Genomic DNA, 11,501 nt, shown 5'->3' on the forward strand with positions numbered 1-11,501 from the left:
TTAAACAGCACAAAGTTTTAGCGCTACAGCTGGGATGATGTTAGGAGTTGTCGATTTTTTTTTTACCCATTCCTTGGTATTGTGTGGAGCCAATTTGTTGAAGAATAGCATCTGCCAAAATAGAAATCTAGAAAGAAAGCCAAAATTAATTTTCCACTTAACATTTCCAGTTGAAATTGTTTGTAATTGTTTTAGTCCCATCTCTTACAATTAAATGTTGGTTTCATTGTTTATAGCAGGATAGCACAGCTGTGATCTTTCTGCAATTATTTAACCCTAACAATAATGAGATCTTTAACAGTAATTTAAGATTTCTGATGATATGGATACTAATCTATATAAACATATCAGAAGGGATTTTTCTCTCCACTTTTTGACAGTTTTCAGTGGAGAGGTATTAAAGAAAAACAGCAATAAATCTCCATATAAATTATTTCTATGATCGACTATGAAGAAAGTTATTTTCTCCCATTAATTTGAGAAATTCTGATGGTTCTATTGGATGGCACCAGAAATGCATTGCACAATGAGCACACAGTTCATTGGTCCAATTCAGGAGGATCACGAAGTTGGCATGGGTGAGGGGAGCTGAGATATCAAGGGGGTTGATGTCTGTCAGAAAATGGAAGTGAAAAGATTGAGTGAGGGTTAAAGGTCAGAAGGGGTGTCCAAGAAGTGGAGGAGAAGTGTTGGAAGGAGAAAATGTGGCATCAGTGGGTTCTCTTGTAATGTAGACCTCTCCCGTGGGAACCTGATCAGAAGCCACCAGATCTGTAAATCAAGGTCAAGACCACCCATGCTGAGTACTCACCTTGCAATAGGGCTTTTCAAAAGATGACACATGTCACCATTAACTCTGTTAATCACTTGGGCTGGCTCTTCTTAATAGCAGGAGGGTATAAAGCCAAACACTTAAAGTAGCTGGATCTCTTTTCCCTGAGGAATGAACCCAAGGTCCACTCCAGGTCATAAGCTGACAGTGGAGAATCAATATCAAGGTGTGTGCCAGTAATGGGTGTGGGGCTTTTGTGGTGCACACTAATGAACAGTCATTGTACAATGCTTCTTCTTTTTAACTAATTTTAGCATCATACCTGCACCGGTTTGAGGGGTGGTGAGTATTGTTGATGCATCTCCCTTTACATTATATCTATATCTAGCACATTTATTGTTAGTGCTTGTTTGGCTACATCGATGAGATCATTATATGTGTCTTGAATGAGTGAGTGAGTGTGATTCCTGTAGCAAATTTCTCTTGAGGGCAAATAAAGACTGTTTTGTGCCCAGACTCATTGCTTCTTGTTCGTATTGAACTTGTTCCTTACACAATTCCTTCTCAAAGCAATTGGCATGTAGGCAGAGGCAATGGAAGAAGAGCCCAACATGATGCTGCGTCTGGAATTTGTTAAGGTATGAGCTTAGGGGTATAAAGAAAACTCCTCCGTGAAGGACAGACAGCTCAGTGTTAGAGAGGGAGAGATCAGAGGAGAGGGTGAAGACATTGCATGAACTGGAGCTGGGGTCAGGCATAGGGTCAGAAGAGGGCAAAAGGAAGGGGAAGGGGGTCTCAAAGGAGTGAGGACAGGGAGAGTGAGGGTGTTAGAGAAGAGTGTGGGATATGAGATTAGAAGCATGTAATCTGACATGATTAGAGGTGTGTGTCCTAACATGATTATCAGCAACTCCTTCCCTGTGTAGCATCTGGGGCATCAGGCAGGTAGAGGAGCAGAAAGAAACCCGTTCAGAGTCAGGGTGGATGGTTAAATCTTTAAAAAATAATGCAAAGCTCATTTTTCTTTATCTTTATGTGCTCCGTTCAAATGAGAAAGTTGAATCTGATTCAAAATGTTGCTTCCGGGGGCATGGTGTGATGGTGTAGGGAGAAGACATAGAAAACACTTACCCTGGCAAGACTTTTTAAAACCCGTGAAGAAGCTTGAGAATTATTTTAAAATTACTTTCAAACTGTGGATTGTATTGTTGAAGTACTTAACTTGTAACAATGAGGAAAACCAAAACTCAAAATGCCAAAATAAAACAGCTACTACAACGGAAGAATCTCGGCCTACCTTATCAACACAGCCTGCTGGCTCGATTTCTTCCCAGCCTTGACCGCAACACCAGTCCAGCAGTAAGGTGTACTCGACACCGGTACCAACTTTGCATGCGGTTGTGCAAGATGGCGCTGGTGTGCAGCCTTGATCCACTCCCGACCAGTCAGATCAACTGTGCACGCATGAACCTTCGCACATTCACACTACTCCCGAAAAGGCCCAGGCTGCGGGGGTGAACCTGGGCCAGTGGGGGAGGGTGTCCGCACCTGTAGTTGGGCTGGTGGCCTTTTTATTGAAGGAGGAAGAAGAGGACATCGTTGGAGTGGAGGAGGAAGAAGTACAATGTCAGATGGAAGAAGAAGCAGCAATACCTGAGGGTGGGCCTATGAGGCAGATTTCTAAGTTTAAGTTTGGCCTTCACCAGTCAGATTTGCCTTCAACTGCTCATTTGACTTTGCATACAAGTTGAGGATTTTCAATTACGAAAGATCAATTTGTTGAAATTAAGGGGGAAATTGCTTCAATTAAAATTATTGTGGCAATTGTGGATAAGGCTCAGGATAAATTTAAGAAAATTGAAGAAGAATTTATTGATTGTAAAGATGATGTTATCAATACAAAGAGAAGGTAGGACAGGTGGAGGATTAATTTACTGGTTGGGAAATTCAGAAGACTGACTTGCTGACTTTGGAGAACCAATGTCAGAGGAACGATGTTAAGATAATTGGTCTTCCCGAAGATTTTGAAGGTTCAGACCCAGTTCATTTTTCTCAAAAGTAGATTCCCAAGGTTTTGGGAATAATGCATTTTCTGAATGGTCTGAAGTTGGACAGGGCTCATCAAGCAATACGAAGGAAGCTGCTTCCTGGCCAAGCGCCACATTCTATCTTGATTCATTGTTTGCGTTACCAGGATAGAGAATTGATTTTGAGACTTGAGGTGCAGAATGTGAGAACTAATCAGGGTCCATTGCTTGTTAAGAATAACAGGGTATTTTTCTATGCCAATTTGAGTCAAGCTGTAATTAAACATGGTAAAGAATTTAATTCGGCTAAAGCTGTACTGTGGAAGAAAGGCTATAAATTTGCCTTTGTTACCCTGCTATACTTAAAGATTTTATGGAGATTATCAGTCTCAATTTTTTTCTGATGATGCTGAAGTTCTTGTCTTTGCTAATTCTTTACCCGATAGCAAGCAGGGTCAAAATACAAACAAGTTTCCTCAACAGTTTGTTGTCCAAAAGAGAAGAATGGTAAATGAGAGATGGAATCTCAGCAGTTGATTGATATTGGTATTGATGATGATCAAGTCAATCGAGATTTGGAAGAGGTGTTTTATACTTGAGAGAATTTTTTATGTTAAGTTTGATTGCTCTGTTTGGTGGGGGGGGGTGGTTGTTCCATCTACTGCCCTTCCAAAGGTGTCAGCCACTTTGTGGCATTTTTCACTCCTGCATAATTGAGGGAGGTAATATTATTCAGTATTTTTTTGTGTTTTTTTTTCTCTGTGGGGATTCTTTGTTCTTTTTTATCTTTCTTGGAGGAGATCTTCAGTTTTTTTTTTGTATTGATGCCATGGGGAGATACTTCACCATTTATATTGAGATGGTTATAGACATATTGTATGGCTAATTTAAATTTTGCTATTTTTAATGTTAATAGGCTAAATAACCCAATTAAGAGGAAGAGAGTTACTGGCTGCTTATATTAAAAAATTGAAGGTTGATGTGGCTTTTCTGCAGGAGACACATTTGACTGAGAAAGAGCATCAAAAATTAAAAAAAGAGATTGGGTTGGACAGATTATAGCATCTTCTTTTAATTCTAAAGCAAGGGGATTGCTATTTTGATTAACAAGAAGTTACCTTTAAAATTGGAGTCCCTTTTTTTCGAAGCATCCGGTACACTTTTTATTGTTAATGGCATAATTGTTTTCTAACTGTTGAACTTCAATGAATGTTTATGCTCCAAATATTGATGATGAACAGTTTATGGTGGATTCCTTTTTTTAAATTTAAGTCAAGCCTATGATAAAATTATGGTAGGAGGAGATTTTAATTGCTGTTTAGACCTATTACTGGACAAATCCCCTAAATCGGTAATTAGAACTAAAATGGCTAAGCAGTTAATGGTGTTAATGAAAGATATGAATTTAGTAGATATATGGAGGAAACTAAATCCTAAAGAAAAAGACTTTTCATTTTACTCATTCCACCATGATACTAATTCTAGAATAGATTTTGTTTTTTTAGTATCTGCACAATTGCAAGGTTGAGATTTTAAGGCTGAATACAAATCTAGAATTTTGTCTGATCATTCTTTCTTAATAATTACTTCTACTGCTTCAGAGAGAGTACAGAATGTTTATCATTGGTGATTTAATTATTTTTTTGTTGAAAGATCCTGAATTTTGATTAAAATTCAAATCTTTTTTGAAAATGAATATAGGATCAGTTGAAGGTAAATTTGTTTTGTGGGATGCTTTGAAGGATTATTTGTGAGGACATATTATTAGCTATTTTAGCAATTACTGCGGTTGATGCTACTAAATAAAGGTAAACACACACAAAGGTAGTCAACTCAAGACTGGTTTATTGCAGACATACGCAGACCTTTTATTCCCTGCCTGTTAATGAGCTCATTAGTGAACAGCTGCTGGTGCCATGGACCAGCAGGTTAAAGCTATGAGCCATTAGCACCCTGCGCCTTTAGGCAGGGGCTTCATCTGATCCACTCGCTGTATTTTGGCGCCCAGCACTGCTAGCACGTGATGTGTCAGGTAAGTATGTGAATTGATGGTGGTGGTTCATAATACTGCGCTGTGTGCCCGCTACATCACCCCCCCCCCACCCACCAGAATCATCACCATAACTAAAATGCCAGATACACTTGACTTAGGCAGACGTCCATGTCACCTGGGTTGAGGAACCGAAATGGTGAAGTAGGGTCCATATGGGCAGCTTTAAGTCTGTCCATGCTGAATAGCTGCAGATGCCCTCCGATGTCTAATGTAGATACCATTCCATCTCTCTTAATCGCATGAAATGGTCCTTCATATGGTTTTAGTAATGGTGCACCTGGAACCTGAATATTATTTAAAGGGTGAAAAACTACAGCATGCTGTTATGCAGAGGGACTTGGGAGTGCTTGTGCATGAATCGCAAAAAAGTTAGGTTGCAGGTGCAGCAGGTTATTAAGAAGGTAAATGGAATGTTGGCCTTCATCGCTAGAGGAATTGAATTCAGGAGTAGGGAGGTAATGTTGCAACTGTATAAGGTACTGGTGAGACCGCACCTGGAGTACTGTGTCCAGTTCTGGTCTCCATATTTGAGGAAGGATATACTGGCTTTGGAGATGGTCCAGAGGAGGTTTACTAGATTGATCCCTGGGATGAAGGGGTTGACTTATGATGAAAGATTAAATCATCTAGGATTGTATTTGCTCAAGTTCAGAAGAATGAGAGGAGACCTTATAGAAACATATAGGATTATGAAGGGTATGGATAGGATAGATGTAGGAAGGTTTTTTGAGCTGGCTGGGGAAACTAAAATGAGAGGACACAGTCTCAAGATTCGGGGGAGTAGATTTAGGACAGAGATGAGGAAAAACAGTTTTTCCAGAGAGTAATGAATGTTTGGAATTCTCTAACCAGGGAAGTGGTTAAAATTCGGTTAGATAAATTTTTACATGATAGAGGAATTAGGGGATATGGGGAGAAGGCAGGTAGGTGGAGTTAGGTCATAAATTAGATCAGCCATGATCGCATTGAATGGCGGAGCAGGCTTGATGGGCCATTTTTGGCCTACTCCTGTTCCTACTTCCTATGTTCCTATGTTCCTAACCTGTCTTTATATGAATACAAATTCAGTGTTTAATAGAGATTGGGGCACTTGTTGCCTAGGTTTTCCATGCCAGTTGGTAGAGGATAGTTTGCTGTTAGCAATACCCTTGCAGAGTTGTTGCAGAACATCTATGTCTGAATTGCTTGTGAAGTGAATATCGCCTGGAATCATAAGGGCCATACAACACATTGGAATTCTGCAGACGATGCAGACAGATCTTCTTTTGGAGCTCTTGGTACTCCTAGTAGAACCCAAGGTAATTCATCCACCCGGTTGAGGCTGGCGAGTCGGGCCTTCAGTGAAGATTTAAGTTGTCGATGGAAACAATTCACCAGGCCATTGGACTGCAGATGGTACACTGTAGTGTGGTGCAACTGTGTACCACAAAAACGAGCCAAGAAAGCCCATAACGCCAAAGTGAACTGTGGTCCACAGTCTGAAGTTATGTGTCTAGGCACTCTAAACCTAGCAATCCATTTTAAGATGAATGCTCTAGCACATGCCTCAGTATCACTGGTAATAGAATGGCCTCTGGCCAGCATGTGAAGCAGTCTACTACTGTGAGAATATACTTCATGTCCTGTGATACTGGTAATGGTCCAACCAGATCCACATGCACATGCTCAGATCTTCTGTGTATTGTTGGAAAAAGCTGCAGGGGTGCCTTGGTGTGGGGTTGAACTTTCACAGATTGGCAGGATATACACATTCATGTCTATTGCGCAATGTCTTTTTTCAGCCCATGCCACATGTACTTGTTTGACATTATTTTGACTGAAGTCCTGATGGATGGGTGTGATAGATTGTGAATGTCATCAAAAAGATGCCATCTCCAAGATAAGGGGACCAATGGTCAAGGATAGCCCAATGATACATCACAAAGGAGTTCTGAACTACCTTGTTATGGTGCCACTTGTAGAATGTCGAGTCCAGTAATAGCTGTACTGCATGCCTGTATATCCAGATCTGCGGATTGTGCCGCAGCCAGTTCAGCAATGTTGACTCCACCTTGAATATGGCACACACTTGATCTGGAGAGCACATCTGCGACCAGATTATCCTTTCTCGAAATATGACGTATGTCCGTAGTAAACTCAGAAGTGTAGGACAAATGTAGTTGTTGTCTTGCCAACCAAAGATCTGTGACTTTGCTAAAGGCAAAAATGAATGGTTTATGGTCTGTGAATATGGTGAAATGTCAACCTTCCAAGATATAACAAAAGTGCCTTATAGTCAGATAAAGTGCTAATAGTTCTCGATCAAAGATGCTGTACTTAATTTCCGCTGGTCTTAGATGACAACTAAAAAAGACAAGGGGTTGATAATGGCAACAGCTGTTCCCAAGGCATCTGTGCTAAGCGTCAAAGCAGCTTCTGGATTTGGATGTGCAAGCATTGCTGCTTTGGCTAATGCCTCTTTGGCGGACATAAATGCGGCCTCTGCCTCTGCGGTCCAGGTAATATTTTTGTTTGGAGCAGAGATTATGTCAAACAGGGGTCGCAGGGAATAAATCTGTGATTAAAAATTTATCATCCCAAAAACCTCTGCTGTCCTTTGACCTTGACAGGTCTGGAGAATGTATGGATGACGTCTACCTTGCCTGATAACGGAGATATGCCGTCTGCTGTAATTTTATGCCCTATGAATTCTATGGTTGACTTGCCAAATTGACACTTGTCAAGGTTAATTGTCAGTCCAAAGTCTTGAAGCCATTGGAAAAGGCGGCGCAAATGCAGGTGGTGATCTTGCTCATTTTGACTTGCTACAAGGATGTCGTCCAAGTAAATATACACAAAGTCTAAATCTCTGCCTAGAGTGTCCATAAGCCGCTGAAAAGTTTGCGAGGCATTCTTTAAGCCAAATGGCATTCTGAGGAATTCAAAAAGACCAAACGGCGTAATAATTGCTGTCTTGGGAATATCATTCTCATGAATCGTATCTGATGATATCCCTTAACCAAATCAATCTTTGAAAATATGTGGTAATGATGCAGATGGGTGGTGAAATCCTGTATATGTGGAATTGGGTATCTGTCAGGTGTAGTGACATCATTAAGCCTACAGTAGTCGCCGCAGGGTCTCCATCCGCCTGTCTTCTTGGGTACCATATGCAAAGGTGAGGCCCAAGGGCTGTTTTAGCATCAAATGATACCCAATTCTTCCATTGCTTTAAATTCTGCCTTTGCTTGCCATAATTTATCAGGCGGCAGACGACGAGCCCTGGCATGGACCGATGGGTCTGATATGTCTATGTAATGAGACACACCATGGGCTGTTCTTCAGATATTGAAGTTAGGGGTGAGAATATGGGGAAATTCATTGAGTAGAGCAGTATATGCGTTCTTGTGTAACATATGTACTCTAAACTGTGAAACTCTCCCCTTGATGCACACCTGTGGATATGTCTGAAAGGTGGTGGCCTGAACTAATTTTCTGTGTTTTACATCTACCAATAAGTTGTGGCAACGTAAAAAATCTGCACCCAAAATGGGCTGAGCGGCAGAAGTGAGGTCACAATTTCAATGGAACGTGGTTCCACCTATTCCGATTGAGACTCGTCTAGTGCCAAAACTTGGAATGGTAGTTCCATTCACCGCTCGCAAGGTCAAGTGGCATTTTTTATGCGTCTTTTCAAAATAGTTCAGTGGGAGCAAACTAAGTTCAGCACCTGTGTCTACAAAGAATTTGCGCTTATCTGCATCGTCCTGAAGATACAATAGGCCTGTATGTACGCCAGCTGCCGAGGCCACTACTGGCAGCCAGCTCTCTCGTTTCCCGATTTCTTTTCGTAGTGGGTACATGGCTGGACACACTTATGGGCATTTTTCCACAGTGGCGATGATAAAAACACCACTCTCAACGTACCTCAGCACGTTCCTCTTTCTTGGATTGGACTGCAGATACAGGAGGCTGGTAGGATGCAGGAGATGCTTCTGCTGCAAAAACTGGATGTATTCGGGCAGACACTCGTGTAGGAGAACGATAGAGCCTGTCAGCCTCTCGAGCCACATCATGCGGATGGCGGAAATCCATGTTATCAATGGGTATGGCAATGTGAGGTGGAAGTTTTGACAGAAATAAAGTTTTGAAAGGCAGACAATGGGAATGACCATCCGAAAATGCCAGCATCTCATTCATCAGGTCTGATGGATTCTTGTCACCTAGGCCTTCCATGTTCAAAAGACACATGCCATGCTCATGCCTAGTAAGTTCCAATGTGTCAAGAACAAACTGGCGGAAACTGGTGTTCTGGTCTTCTGCCGGAGGATGGGCAATAAATTCACTAACCCGCAATGTCAGATAAATCTGTGAACTGACAGTGATGCCCACTTCACTATACTGTTAATGTTAAGAAACAACAAATGTCTGACTTTAATAATTTGGAAAAGAAAATAGAGGTTTTGGAAAAAAAAAGACTTAGAACGAGTAATGTATTGAAGGTTTAAAAAAAATGATTAGTTAATTTTAAATTATAGTATAATTCATTACATTCTTTAATAGAGTATCCATTTGAAAGTGTTAGCACACGAGTTAAAAACAGAACAGGCATCTAGAACAATAAATACTATTAGGCATCAAATAAGGATTACGTATAAACCTCAAGATATTAATGATGAGTTTTGTATGTTTTATGAGAAATTGTATATTTCTGGTGTATTACAAGATGAGGTTAAAATTTATTTTTTAAAAATCTGGTTTAACTTTACCTACTTTGAATGATAATGCTATTAAGGAATTGGATGCTTTTATGGTTAAAGAATTCAGCGATGTACTTTAGTGTAGACCGAGTAGTAAGACTCTAGGGGACAATGGGTTTACTTCTGAATTTTATAATGAATTTCAAGATTTGTTAATTCCCTTATTGATGTAGGTTTTAGATCAAGCTGAAAAGATTGGGTCTTTTCTGGATTATTTTTCTAAAGCAATCATTAAAGTCCTTCTTAAGAAGGATAGAGCCCCCTTGAAAGTGGGACCTTATAGACCTTTTTCTTTTTAAAATGTGGATTATAAGATTGTAGACAAAGCTCTGGCTAATAGGTTGGCTAAGTGTTTATCTGATTTGGTTCATGTAGACCAGGCGGGCTTTATTAAGAATCGTTATTTAGCAGATAATGTTGTAAAGTTGATTTCATTAATTAGTATTTCTTGGGAGCAATCTCAGATAAGTGAAAAGAGGATGGATCAATTTATTTATTACTAAATAATTATAAATTTATCAGTGTTAAAACATTTGATGGAATTATGGAATATAAAGAATGAAATTATGGGTACACAAAGGAAAACTTTGACTAAAACACATTTGTTTCAAAATGAGCTTTTTCCCTTCACAGTTAATAATCAACTTTTGAAGTTGTGGAAGTAAAAGAATTAAATTGGTAGAAGATTGTTACGAGGCAGGTTATTTTATTTCTTTTCAAAGAATGAAAGAGAAATATGAAATATCTTTGAGTACTCTTTTTCTTATTATCAAGTTAAAACTTTATTGTTAGATAATTTTGGTCATTCTTTGAGACTTCCTAGAAGGTCTCAATTTGAAATTTTACTTATTGATGGTGGTAAGAAAGTATTTATATCTGATATGTACACCTTATTGCAGAATAAAATGCTTAAACCAGATAATGATAACATTAGAGCGAAATGGGCGAAAGATTTAGGAATATTTATTTCTCAAGATGATTGGAGGTCTATATGTGAGGATAGTATGACTAAAATTGGAAATGTAAGGTATACATTGGTTCATTATAATTTTATTCATCAATTATATTTGACCCCAGAGAATTTTTTTTAAATTTTTTTTTATTTTTCACACTATGAACCATACTGACCAAAATACACACAAACATTTCCCTCTTGAATATACACAGCGTCATTTTCTCCCTTTTTCCCTCTCCCTTCCCTCCCTCCTTCACCCCCCCCCTCCCCACCCACTCAACATTCAACATATATGATACATTAAACCCATTAATCAATGTCATCACACAGTGAAAATAAACAAGAAATTTGTGTCATCTCCTTTTACATACTGGGTCAGTTCATTTCATCTTCTTCCCCTTCTGTCATTTTAGGTGGTGGAGGTCTGTGGTAGGACTTCTCTGTTGTGTTCCATGTACGGTTCCCAAATTTGTTCGAATACTGTGATGTTATTTCTTAAATTATATGTTATTTTTTTCCAATGGAATACATTTATTAATTTCTATGTACCATTGCTGTATTCTCAGGCTATCTTCTGATTTCCAGGTTGACATAATACATTTTTTTGGCTACAGCTAAGGCTATCATAATAAATCTTTTTAGTGCTCCATCCAAATTCCTTATTTCTTATATTACTTAGAAGAAAGATCTCTGGATTTTTTGGTATGTTGCTTTTTGAGATTTTATTTAATACCTGATTTAGATCTTCCCAAAACTTCTCCACTTTCTCACATGCCCAAATTGCATGTACTGTTCTTCCCGTTTCTTTCTTACAGCGAAAACATCTATCTGATACTGTTGGGTCCCATTTATTTAACTTTTGGGGTGTGGTGTATACCCTGTGTAATCAATTATATTGTATTATGCGTAACCTCATGTTTATTGTATTTCTCATAGTTCCGGAACATAGCTTTTC

This window comes from Narcine bancroftii, chromosome 1 (assembly GCF_036971445.1).
Source record: "Narcine bancroftii isolate sNarBan1 chromosome 1, sNarBan1.hap1, whole genome shotgun sequence".
In the NCBI taxonomy this organism is placed as follows: domain Eukaryota; kingdom Metazoa; phylum Chordata; class Chondrichthyes; order Torpediniformes; family Narcinidae; genus Narcine; species Narcine bancroftii.